Raw genomic sequence first — 10,744 nt, 5'->3', positions numbered from 1 at the left:
ATTTTTAGTCTTTGGACAGGCAAGTAGTTTTGATTAGTGCTTAAAACTATATCCGAAAGAATCCTGACAATCAGCTGATGGATTCTCTTTGACCATTCAACACAACATTTTTGCCAAACCAGAATGGACCTGACCAACCTTTTCACGTGGGTTAGATATAGCAGATGTCTGCTATACTTATATTTATAAAGTTCAGCATGCGTTATCTGCCACATATCAGTAGTATCTCAGGGAGATTAAGATCTCTGAGGCAAGGATCAGGTTAGATACCTGATGTGTATCAAGAAGCTAGTTTGAAAGAACAGACTTCCACTCCTCATGATCCTCGAAAATAGGGAAGAGACGGACTGCTCAAAGCCATTTTTAAATTTTATTTTAGACCATTTGTATGGTCTTCAACTTATAAATCACTCTAGGTGGCCAAAAAAAAGTATAAGGAGTAAGTGAAAGGATGCAAAAAACACATATAAACCTGCTGGGGTCAAAATTCACATGTATTAATATATATTTATGGCTCATGGTCCATCGAGTCCCAACATCTGATGGGAGAAGCAGGTCTTCAGAACTAAGGCCAGTAGGTGCAGAGTAATCCTGGTCTCCAAGAGAATGTTATTCCATAGAGCAGATAGAGTTAGTGAACAGGCACGCTGCCAGATGGCACTATTTAATAGGTGGTACTAGAGTTAACCAACAGTGTAATCTTGTTGGAAAGGCAGAGAAAATTGGAGATAGCTGGTCCTTCAGATGGCCTTTTGAAAGGCTTTGTAAATGGAAAATCCATGTCTTAAATTTTACTCGAGAGCCTCCTGAGGCAGAAGTGGTGTTACACGTGCATGTCAAGATGTACTTATAACTACCTCCATTGCAGCATTCTGCACCAGGTGTAGCTTCCAAGTGCAGTCCCTTGTGGATTGGCTGCAGTAAACTACAATGGACAATCACCTAACTCTAGGTTCCCTTCCCCCAGATACAACGTAACAAATTGCAATTCTCACCCCCATGAAGCAGTCATTAATCATTCTCCAGTTACCCTGAAGCGCAGATTCTCCCCAACTCCTCAGCCCACCAAAACGTTATCAGTCTGTGTCCTTTAGTTCCCACGGAGCTGCATTATTATTATTATGGCTAGCTGAGTTCAAGCATTCATACCCTCCCCCCTTCTACATCTAATTTCTAAACAGAAGAAAAAGCATATTAAAAGCAAAGCAAAAATGGCTGCAATTTCCATCATCTTTCTCTTACAAGAGAAGACAGCAGAAGAAAAAGGGGAGAAAAAGACAGGAGACATCACATTAGCTCAGGCTCAATATAGCAACAAGAGAGAGTAGACAATGTAACCAAACCCATGACGTTTAGCAAATATAGTTGGACATAAAAGAGACTTAGAGAAGACAGAATAACAGAGTTGGAAGAGACCTCGAAGATCTTCCAGTCCAACCTACTGTTTGAGCAGAAGACCCTATAACAAATGGCTGTCCAATTTCTTGTTCAAAACCTCCAGAGATGGAGCCCCAAAACTTCCAGAGGCAAGCTTTTCCACCGATTCATTGTTCTCACTATCAGGAAATTTCTCCCTAATTCTAGGTTGGATTCCTCCTTGATGATTTTCTCTTGGTTACTTTTTCTCCTGTTCTCAGATGCTTTGGAGAATAGGTCAGCCCCCTTTTCTCTATGGTAGCCCCTCAAATATTGGCAGACTGCTATCAGGACACTCCTAATCCTTTCCTTGGTGTGACTAGTCACACCTAATTTCTTTAACCGATCGTCATAAGACTTAGCCTCCAGATCCCTAATCATCTTTTACTTCACAGTTGGATGGACATTTGGGCAGGTGGAAGGTATCAACTTGGCTGGCAAGGCTGTTGGCCAAAGCATGCTTGATGTCTTTCCCCTGGGCGCTCTTGAGGTTTTCTTTCTTAACATCCCAGGTACTTGGGGCAGAAACGTGCAGGGCACCATCGTCCTGTGTGACACTCAAATTTCTGGAAGCATTTTCCTGACTTTGACCCCCAGACAAGAAGGGAATGCCAGAAGCAATTTCTTCAGGAGCGTATTTGGTGGTGAAGGAGAATTTTCATAATATAGGTAGTCATCGTGTTACGACTTCATTTGGGACCAAATTGGGACCAATTGCCATTGTCTTTATTAAGGGAAAAGGTGTAAAAAGTGATGTATGTCACTTGACTGCATCTCTGAGCCACAGGTGGTCCTGGTTGTTCCTGGTTGGGTTAAGAAGGGAGAAGAAGGAGTCCCCCAAAAAGGTACAGGTGTCTTTGAATTCACTGAAACAGATTAAAAACAAGTAGGTTAGAGTGGAAATCATGTTAGTGCAATCCTGTATTTGAAGATTGTATTTGAAGAAAAACCAGATCTTATTTTGAAACAGAGATAAAAATTTCAGTAAAAAAATAACTTAACACATTAAATTACACATCAAACAGCTTTTTTGTCTAATCCAACCCAGCAAGTTGAAAGAGACAATAATTTATCTGATGAATAACTTCTCAGCAAAAATTAGCAGGTAGAATATTAGCCAATTTTTAAATTACATTTGCCTTTGGAACAATTTAGCCCAGCACGTCAACAAAAAGCCGTCTAAGCTCTACATAAGAGGGCATTCTGTCTAAAATCTCCTATTACATAGCTGAATGTTATAGCGACTCCAAAATATGTTATCATATTTTATCTATATCTAAAATTTGTATTTTATTACTATTTCATCTTAAATTGTATTTTATTTTAATTCCATTTTAAATTGTATTTTATCAAATTCCATTTTGGATTGCTTTTATCAAGTTTTGGTGACGGTTTGTTGCTGGAACTTTGCACTTTGATATGGCCCAAGGGCTAATCAATGAAGTTGTTGTTGTTGTTTACCTAATGTGGTATGATAACTTTTCTATGGAAAAAAAACATGTAATGTCTTTAAAAAGCGTAACATTTACCTTCTTGACGCATTCAGATGTTTTCTCCTATTCGCTTCTTGCAGAGGCTGAAAATTGTTAAAGAGATATTTTAGAACGGGGTTGAGTCGCATCAACTGAAATATGTCTATTTCTCTCCCAGAAGCGGAAGGACAAAACTCACCGACAATCTTCTCTGAGAGCAGGGTATAGAGAGCAGGTGGGAGCAGACGGCGTCGATTGCCTGCTCCCGAGCTCTCATAAGGTCTCTATACCTCTCCCTCTCTCTTTGAACCTCCTGTCAAAAGAAATTGAGCAAGTACATTATAAAATCTTGCTTACAGAGGTTGTTCTAATTTCTTACTATCATGTAAGATACTTACAGCGGTGAGTTGGCTGATTGCCTTCTGGTACCTTTCACGTTGGTTCTTTAGGATTGCAACTAACAATTCCTCTCTGTCAGCATCTCCTGGCAAAAAATGTAAAAGAATTAGAACTCGTACAGCCAAGATGAATAAATCGCTTTTGTTTTTAAAATGAAAACAATTAAAATGTTGTTAAATTAAAAATAATACTCACTTTCTGGATCCAGATTTAGTTTGTGCTCCAGGTCCTCCTTCTGCCTCACTAGGTGGGACAGTTCGCTGGATAAGCTGCTGTTCTCCTCTTCCAGCTAAGATGCAGAAATTAGAGGAAGCGTGCATCTGTCATTGAATATAAGTTCGCAGACCAAAAGAAGGACTTAAATCAGGATTGTAAGGGAAATGAATGACTTACAGCTCTTATGGTGGCATCTTTATCTGCCAGCTCTTCTGTCTGCCTCTGTTCTGTATTTTTATGGAAAAACATTTGTGCTGTTAAACAATATTCCCAAAAGACATTACATATTAACACACAAACAACACTGAAATTTAAGACTGGTCATTCAATAGGAAGGGTCAGGTGTGGTGCAGAGGAAGGGTTGCCTTTGTATCCCCACTCCTGCCACAGCTTCTCACACACACAAAAAGAGTTGGTTACTCACTTAGTTCTCTTTGGTGGTCTCTATATTTCTGCAGACAGACCTGCCAAAAGAAGACATTTTGAACACGTCAGGACAAACCAACTGGAGGAGGTGAATTTACTAAGTATTATAAATCATAGTGTGGATACAATCATAGTAGTTGCAGTCATATCCAGTTACAATGCGCGTTGGCTGCATGCTGACTGTTTGTTCTAAAGCACTTTGCAGTAGTTCTGGCAAAATGCTTTGACCAAAAAACCACATTTTGAAAAGCAAGGTAACTAAATCAATCTATGATTACTCTTACATTGTAGCATCTTTTACTAGTTTTCAATGGAATTTAGAGATCCCTCCTGTAAGCAAAAGTTTAATACTTCTAGTTGAGATAAAATTTAGATCTTTAAAAATGATATCAACCTTGCATATAATCCATAGAATTCTTCTATGATAACTCAAAACTGAGATCTGGAAGGTATTATATTAAAATTTATATTTGTATTCTAAATATAGGTACATTTTTGGAAATGTTGCTGTTTGGGAATAATCATAACATGGGTCAACAAAACCGATTGGATTAGTGAAAAGGCTTTTTTTTCACCTGCTCTGCCTCTGCAGCCAGTAGAACATATTAGATTGTTTCCTGTAAAGTTAAATCAGGCTAATTATATAGGTCTGGGCGCTCTTGAGGTTTTCTTTCTTAACATCCCAGGTCCTCGGGGCAGAAACCTGCAGGGCACCATCGTCCTGTGTGACACTCAAATTTCTGGAAGCATTTTCCTGACTTTGACCCCCAGACAAGAAGGGGATGCCAGAAGCAATTTCTTCAGGAGCGTATTTGGTGGTGAAGGAGAATTTTCATAATACAGATAGTCATCGTGTTACAACTTCATTTGGGACCAAATTGGGACCAATTGCCATTGTCTTTATTAAGGGAAAAGGTGTAAAAAGTTTTTTATTTTTATTTTTTCCAACTCTTCCCCCATACATATCAACAAATATACCGTAGTATTTTATCAAGTATTAACATACATTCTTTTTATATTGTTATCTGTCAGATAGTCTCCATAACATAAATACATACACATAAATTTTGGTGTTTCTCGTCCATTTCCCCTTTCCTCTTGTCTACCTTCTTTCTCACTTTCTTCTCTATTCCATACTTCCCTCTTCTTCCTCTCCTCTCCTCTTTCCTTAACTGCTCTCCTCCCATTTCTCCCCACTTCTCCTCCTTTTCTCCTCCAACCTTCGTACTACCTTCCCCCCTCCTCTACTCTCTTGCCTCTCTCCTCTCCTTTCTTCCCTCTCATCCCTCTTCAAATACAATTCAGGGGTAATGTCCAAGCAACTCCACTCCCTAGATTTTCAATATCTATATTAGGTACAATAACATTAATTTTCTATTTGACCTTCTCAGTATATACTTCTTGAAATATTTATACTACCTCCATTTATCCAATACTGTGTCGCCTGGGTCTCCCTCCTTATCTCCTCCTTTTTCTTCCATCTAAATTAGTGTTAGCCGTCTTTTAACCATATTCTCTTTTCACCCAATCATAAAAATTTCCACAGATTTCATAATACTCTGACTCTGTCTTATCTTTATCACCGTTACTGTTCATTTCCGCACATTCCAATATTTTCCCAATCACCTCTCCCTCAGGGGAGCGGGGGGGGGGCCTTTCAGTGCCTTCCAATTTTGTGCAAACACAATCCTAGCTGCAGTGGTTATATGAATAATCAAATATATTTTCTCTTTACTATATTTCTCTGGTAAAATACCCAACAGGAATGTTTCTGGTCTATATATTGTTGTATCATCTTTTCTATCCATGTTCTAATTATATTCCAATAAGTTTTAGCTTCTACACACGTCCACCACATATGATAAAAAGAACCTGGTATTTGATGACATTTCCAACATTTCATAGATCTGTCCTTAAATATTTTAGCTAATCTTTCTGGAGACATGTTCCATCTGTAAAACATTTTGTACATATTTTCTTTATACGCTGTCACCATTGTTAGTTTATAGTTTCTTTCCCATAATTGCTGCCATCTATCAAATTCAATCGTACATCCAAAATTTCTTGTCCATTTTATCATTGACTCTTTCACTTGTTCCTCCTCTAATTCCATATGTAGTAACTATACATCTTTTTTATCCATTTTTCTTCAGTTCCCGTATTTCATCTAACTCTGTTGTCCCCAAGTTAAAACCATCTATTTTAACATCTTTTTCATATCTAGATTGTATTTGCGTTCTCATGTACCAATCCATCTTTATTCCTTGTTCCTCTAATTGTTTGGTTTACAGCTCCCCCGTGTCTGTTAGTAGGTCTTTATATCTTATAATATTTCCCATATTAAACATATTGGGGTATATTAGCGCTTCCATAGTTGAGAGCCAATTTGGAATCTTCAAATAATGCTTTCTCTTTATTTTCTCCCAAACCACCAATAAAGAATTCCTTATATGATGTCTCTGGAAATAGCTATGTATTCTATTTTTCCCATACGATATAAAAGCATGCCATCCCAACTGCAAATCATGTCCCTCTAATGTCAATAATTTCCTGTTCCTCAATAAGATCCATTCTCTCATCCACGATAATGCTGCGGCCTGGTAATATAATTCCCAATTAGGTAGAACAAAGCCACCTCTGAGTCTTGCATCTTGTAACATTTTTACATTAATCCTTGCCTTTTTCCCTGCCAAATATACTTCAGAATTATTTTATTAAGCCCCTCGAAATATTTCTTTTCCAATCTTATTGGTATTGTTGAAAACAAAAACAACAATCGTGGTAATATATTCATTTTGATTATTGCAATCCTTCCCATTAATGATAGTTGTACATTTTTCCATTTATCCAAATCTACTTCAATTTGTCTTTTCAATTTGTGATAATTATCCTCTTTAATTGTTGTACATCTTGCTGTCAGGTGAATCCCCAGATATTTTACCTTCTTTACAATCTGTATATCTAGCTTTCCCATCAATTTTTTTTTTGTTTTTCAGTAATACTTTTCACTAGCATTTTTGTTTTATCTTTATTAATTTTCCTCACTACCTGATCATATTTTTCTATTTGGTCTATTAATACAGGTCCTATCTCTAGTGGTTCCTCCAAGATAAATACTAAATCATCTGCAAAAGCTTGTAGCTTATATTCTTCTCTCTTACTTTTCATACGTTTTATGTCATTAATGTGTCTTCTATTTTTGTTTAGTACCTCTAATGTCAAGATAAACAATAATGGAGATAGAGGACATCCCTGTCTTGTTCCCTTCATAATGTTAATCTTCTCAGTCATATCTCCATTTATCATTACTTTGGTTAATTGCTTATTGCAAATTGTTTTAATTACATTTATAAATTTCTCCCCAAATTTTTCCAGAGTACAAGGTATCGTTGTCATCGTTCTGATAGATCTGGGGGGGGGAACGGCGGGAGCAGGGCGCTCCATGCAAGGGGTGGGGCAGGGGCTGTTGCTTCCCTCCCCTGCCAGACACCTGCCGAAGTCGTGCAGGATAAGATTGCCGCCCTCACCCCCACCCAGATGCCCTCACAAGAAATTAGAAAGCCTGATGGAACTTTTTTTTTTACTGCAAACACATGGCAAAGGCTGAGAAGCAAACAGAGAAACGGAATGCAGCTGAAAGGCAGGTTAGTAAAACCTTGGGGGAAGCAAGGGCATCTGGGCGGGGGCGGCAACCTTACCCTGCATGGTGGCGGGAGGGTTAACAGCAGGCATGGGGGCCCCAGGAGCTGTGCAATGCAGGCGGTGTGGAGGCCGGGCAGATTGCGGGAGCCAGCGGCAGTGGCAGCATGGAGACCAATCATAGGCACAAGCGGGACAGCTACCCAGGACAGAGGCGCTGCCCAGGCCCAGAGCGGAGCCGCCACCACAGTCCGTCCCAGCTCCACTCCGGCCCTAGGCAGCACCTCTGCCCTGTGCAGCTGTCCTGCTCACACCTGCGATCAGCCTCCACGCCAGCGCCCTGCAGCCCCGCCCGGCTCCACTCTGGCCCTGGGCAGCACCTCTTCCCTGTGCGGTTCTCCTGCTTACACCTGCGATCAGCCTCCGCGCCTCCTGTGCCCCCCCATGCCCACCATTAACCCTCCACACTGCTGCCACTGCTGCAGAAGTCACACAATGGGGCGTGTATCTGGGCAGCTTTGGCAAGAAGGTGGGCTTCGTAGGGCTGGACCTGAGTCCTCCCGTGACGGGGCCCTGCTGATTGCTGGCTCCGAGGGTGGTGGCAGTGGTGGCAAATGCGGCTCGATCCTCAGCAAGCCCTATTTGCTGCCTCCTGCCCAATACCGCTGCCATGAGGGCGTGGAACAAGCCGGGTGGAGGTGGCGGGAGAAGGGCACTCTGCAAGGGTTGGGTCTGATGCACGTGGGGCTGCTGCCTCGCTTTCCGTGCCATGCCGGGGCTGGACTGGGAGTGGACCCTCCTTGCCGCTTCTTCCCTCATGGACATCAGGAGCTGATTGGTTCCAGGGCACCTGCCACCATCCCGTGCTCTCCAGCCCATCGCTAGCCAGCTGGGCGCACCGAACTCAGGCCTCGGGCAGATGGAGGCTGGAGGGGAGCAAGAGCCGTGACTGTCCGGCTCCTCCGCCTGAGGATGCATGTGGGGAAAGGCGCTCGGTAAGCCACGGTCCGCCTGGAGAAGGAGCAGAAGGATGGACGAGGAGGGCTGGCCGGAGACAGGGCTGCCCATGAGGGGAATCTGACCAACTCCAGCCTGGAGGTGGGGGGAGAGGCCGAAGGAGCCCAAAGGAAGGCATCCCGACATGCCTGGCTGGCCAGCGATGGGCTGAAGAGCGCAGGATGGCGGCAGCTGCCCCGGGACAAGCTGTTGGTGGCATGGGCACTCCCGATGTCCACAGGGGAAGAAGCCACGAGGAGGCTCCATGCCCAGTCCAGCCCAGTCACGGCATGGAACGGAAAGCGAGGCAGCAGTGCCATGTGTGTCCCCGTGCACGAGCGTGCACCTGCCCTGCCAGGCAAGCGGAGCTGCATCTGCTGCAGAAGAGCACAGGTGGGCAGCGGAAGGCATGAGGAGCCCCAATCCCACCACAGACCCTTCCCACTCTCCTCTTCACCTCTCAAAAGAATTGCATGGCTCAGGAGCCTCCCCCCATGCCCCCCCACCTGCTGAGCAAGATGCCCTCCTACCCACTGCCCCCACCAGCCAGAGTAACATTGAGCTGGCTATGCCCACCTAGTGGGCCAACACCTCCCCAGGAGGCCACGCCCTCCCAGCACCCAGTAAGTTGGTTTTGGGTTGCAGTTTGGGCACTCGGTCTCTAAAGGTTTTGCCACTATTGACTTAGGTTTCCTTGCTAAGCAAGGGCCTCATGAGCATTGCGGTTGCCCTCAGGGGGCCGGGTGGGCATGGCCAGGGTAGGCGTGGCCTACTGGGTGGGCATGGCTAGAGTGCGTGTGGCCTACTGGGTGGGCATGGCCAGCTCTACAGCGTTCGCATCAAGGGTGCCTATGGGGGCCTGGGCAGGAGTGGGACAGATCTGAGGGTCTCTGGCAGAAGGAGGGTCTCTGGGCCAGGGCCAAGGCAGTGGGGGCCGTTCCCTCACTGTTTCCAGGATGGCTTCGCGGGCCACATGACACCACTTTGCGGGCTGGATCCGGCCCCCGGGCCTTGTGTTTGACATGTCTGGCTTACATATTTAGAATGTATATTAAATCCTTAATATCATCTAAAGTTTTCACAAAACTGATATTTCGCCATTTTTACTTATTTTGTAAATGTCTTAGGAAAATAATACTCAGAGAATGTTTTATTTTATCCTCTAATGCACAGGTCCCCAAACCCTGGTCTGTAGACTGGTATCGGGCCATGGCATGCCAGCAACCGGTCCACACAAACAAGCAAAGCCCCATCTGTGGGGTGCAGGCAACACACAAAACCATGTACTCTCTGGTCCCTAGAAAAACCTTTCTCCACGGAAACGGTCCCTGGTGCCCAAAAGGTTGGGGACCTCTGCTCTGATGTATAATGACAAATACAAAGATGAAGTGGTGGGATTCAACCAGTTTGCACCAGTTCGGCAGAACCGGTAGCTAATTTTTTGTTGCCCAGGCTCAGAATGGACTTCCGGAAGCAGCAGCCACACCAAGAAGGACTACATTATATATTGCAAATATTGTTATACTCTTTATTAATAGTACACAAAGCACAGAATAAACTAGCTAATGGTACTTCACCAGGCAATACCATATTTAAACTGTTTAGGAAATGCTTATGGGTAGACCTTTTGTAAGTTTCTGACATATTAGTATGGCATTGGATAACGGAATCTCAGCGTCAATTATTTAAAGGCAAACAGCAGGGTAGTATTAATCTGCAAGGGTTTACTTGGCGTCAAAGTTTCCGTTTTATAATCCATTCTAAATTGCGAAATAATAAGTCCTCTAAACCTCCCTACAGAGTGCTGATCAGTCCCCACCTGGCACAGACTCACATTTTTAAAAAATCTACTGGCATTATCTGCGTAATATTTATAGATTAATACTTTCCCTTTTACCGCGACGTTGGACTCGAAACTTTATCCACGGGGTATTTTTTTTCCAAAAAAATAATAATCTATATTCTAACTGCTACGTCTAACCTCAGTTCAAATTCCAATTCCACGTGATCGCTCCGCCCACAAAATAGCTGGCGTCGCTTTTCCCTCCCTTCGCCGCTTGCCCCGCTTTCTCCCTATCCTGTCTGGAGAAATCAACGGCTCGCCCAAGCTGCCACGTTTCCCTGCTGACGTTGCCCGGCCGGCTGAACCTGTCAGCCAATCGGTTACCAAAATATCAAAG

This window comes from Vipera ursinii (assembly GCF_947247035.1).
Source record: "Vipera ursinii genome assembly, chromosome: 1".
Taxonomy (NCBI): Eukaryota; Metazoa; Chordata; class Lepidosauria; order Squamata; family Viperidae; genus Vipera; species Vipera ursinii.
The sequence above is the reverse complement of the archived record's forward strand: the minus strand, read 5'-3'. Positions refer to the sequence as shown.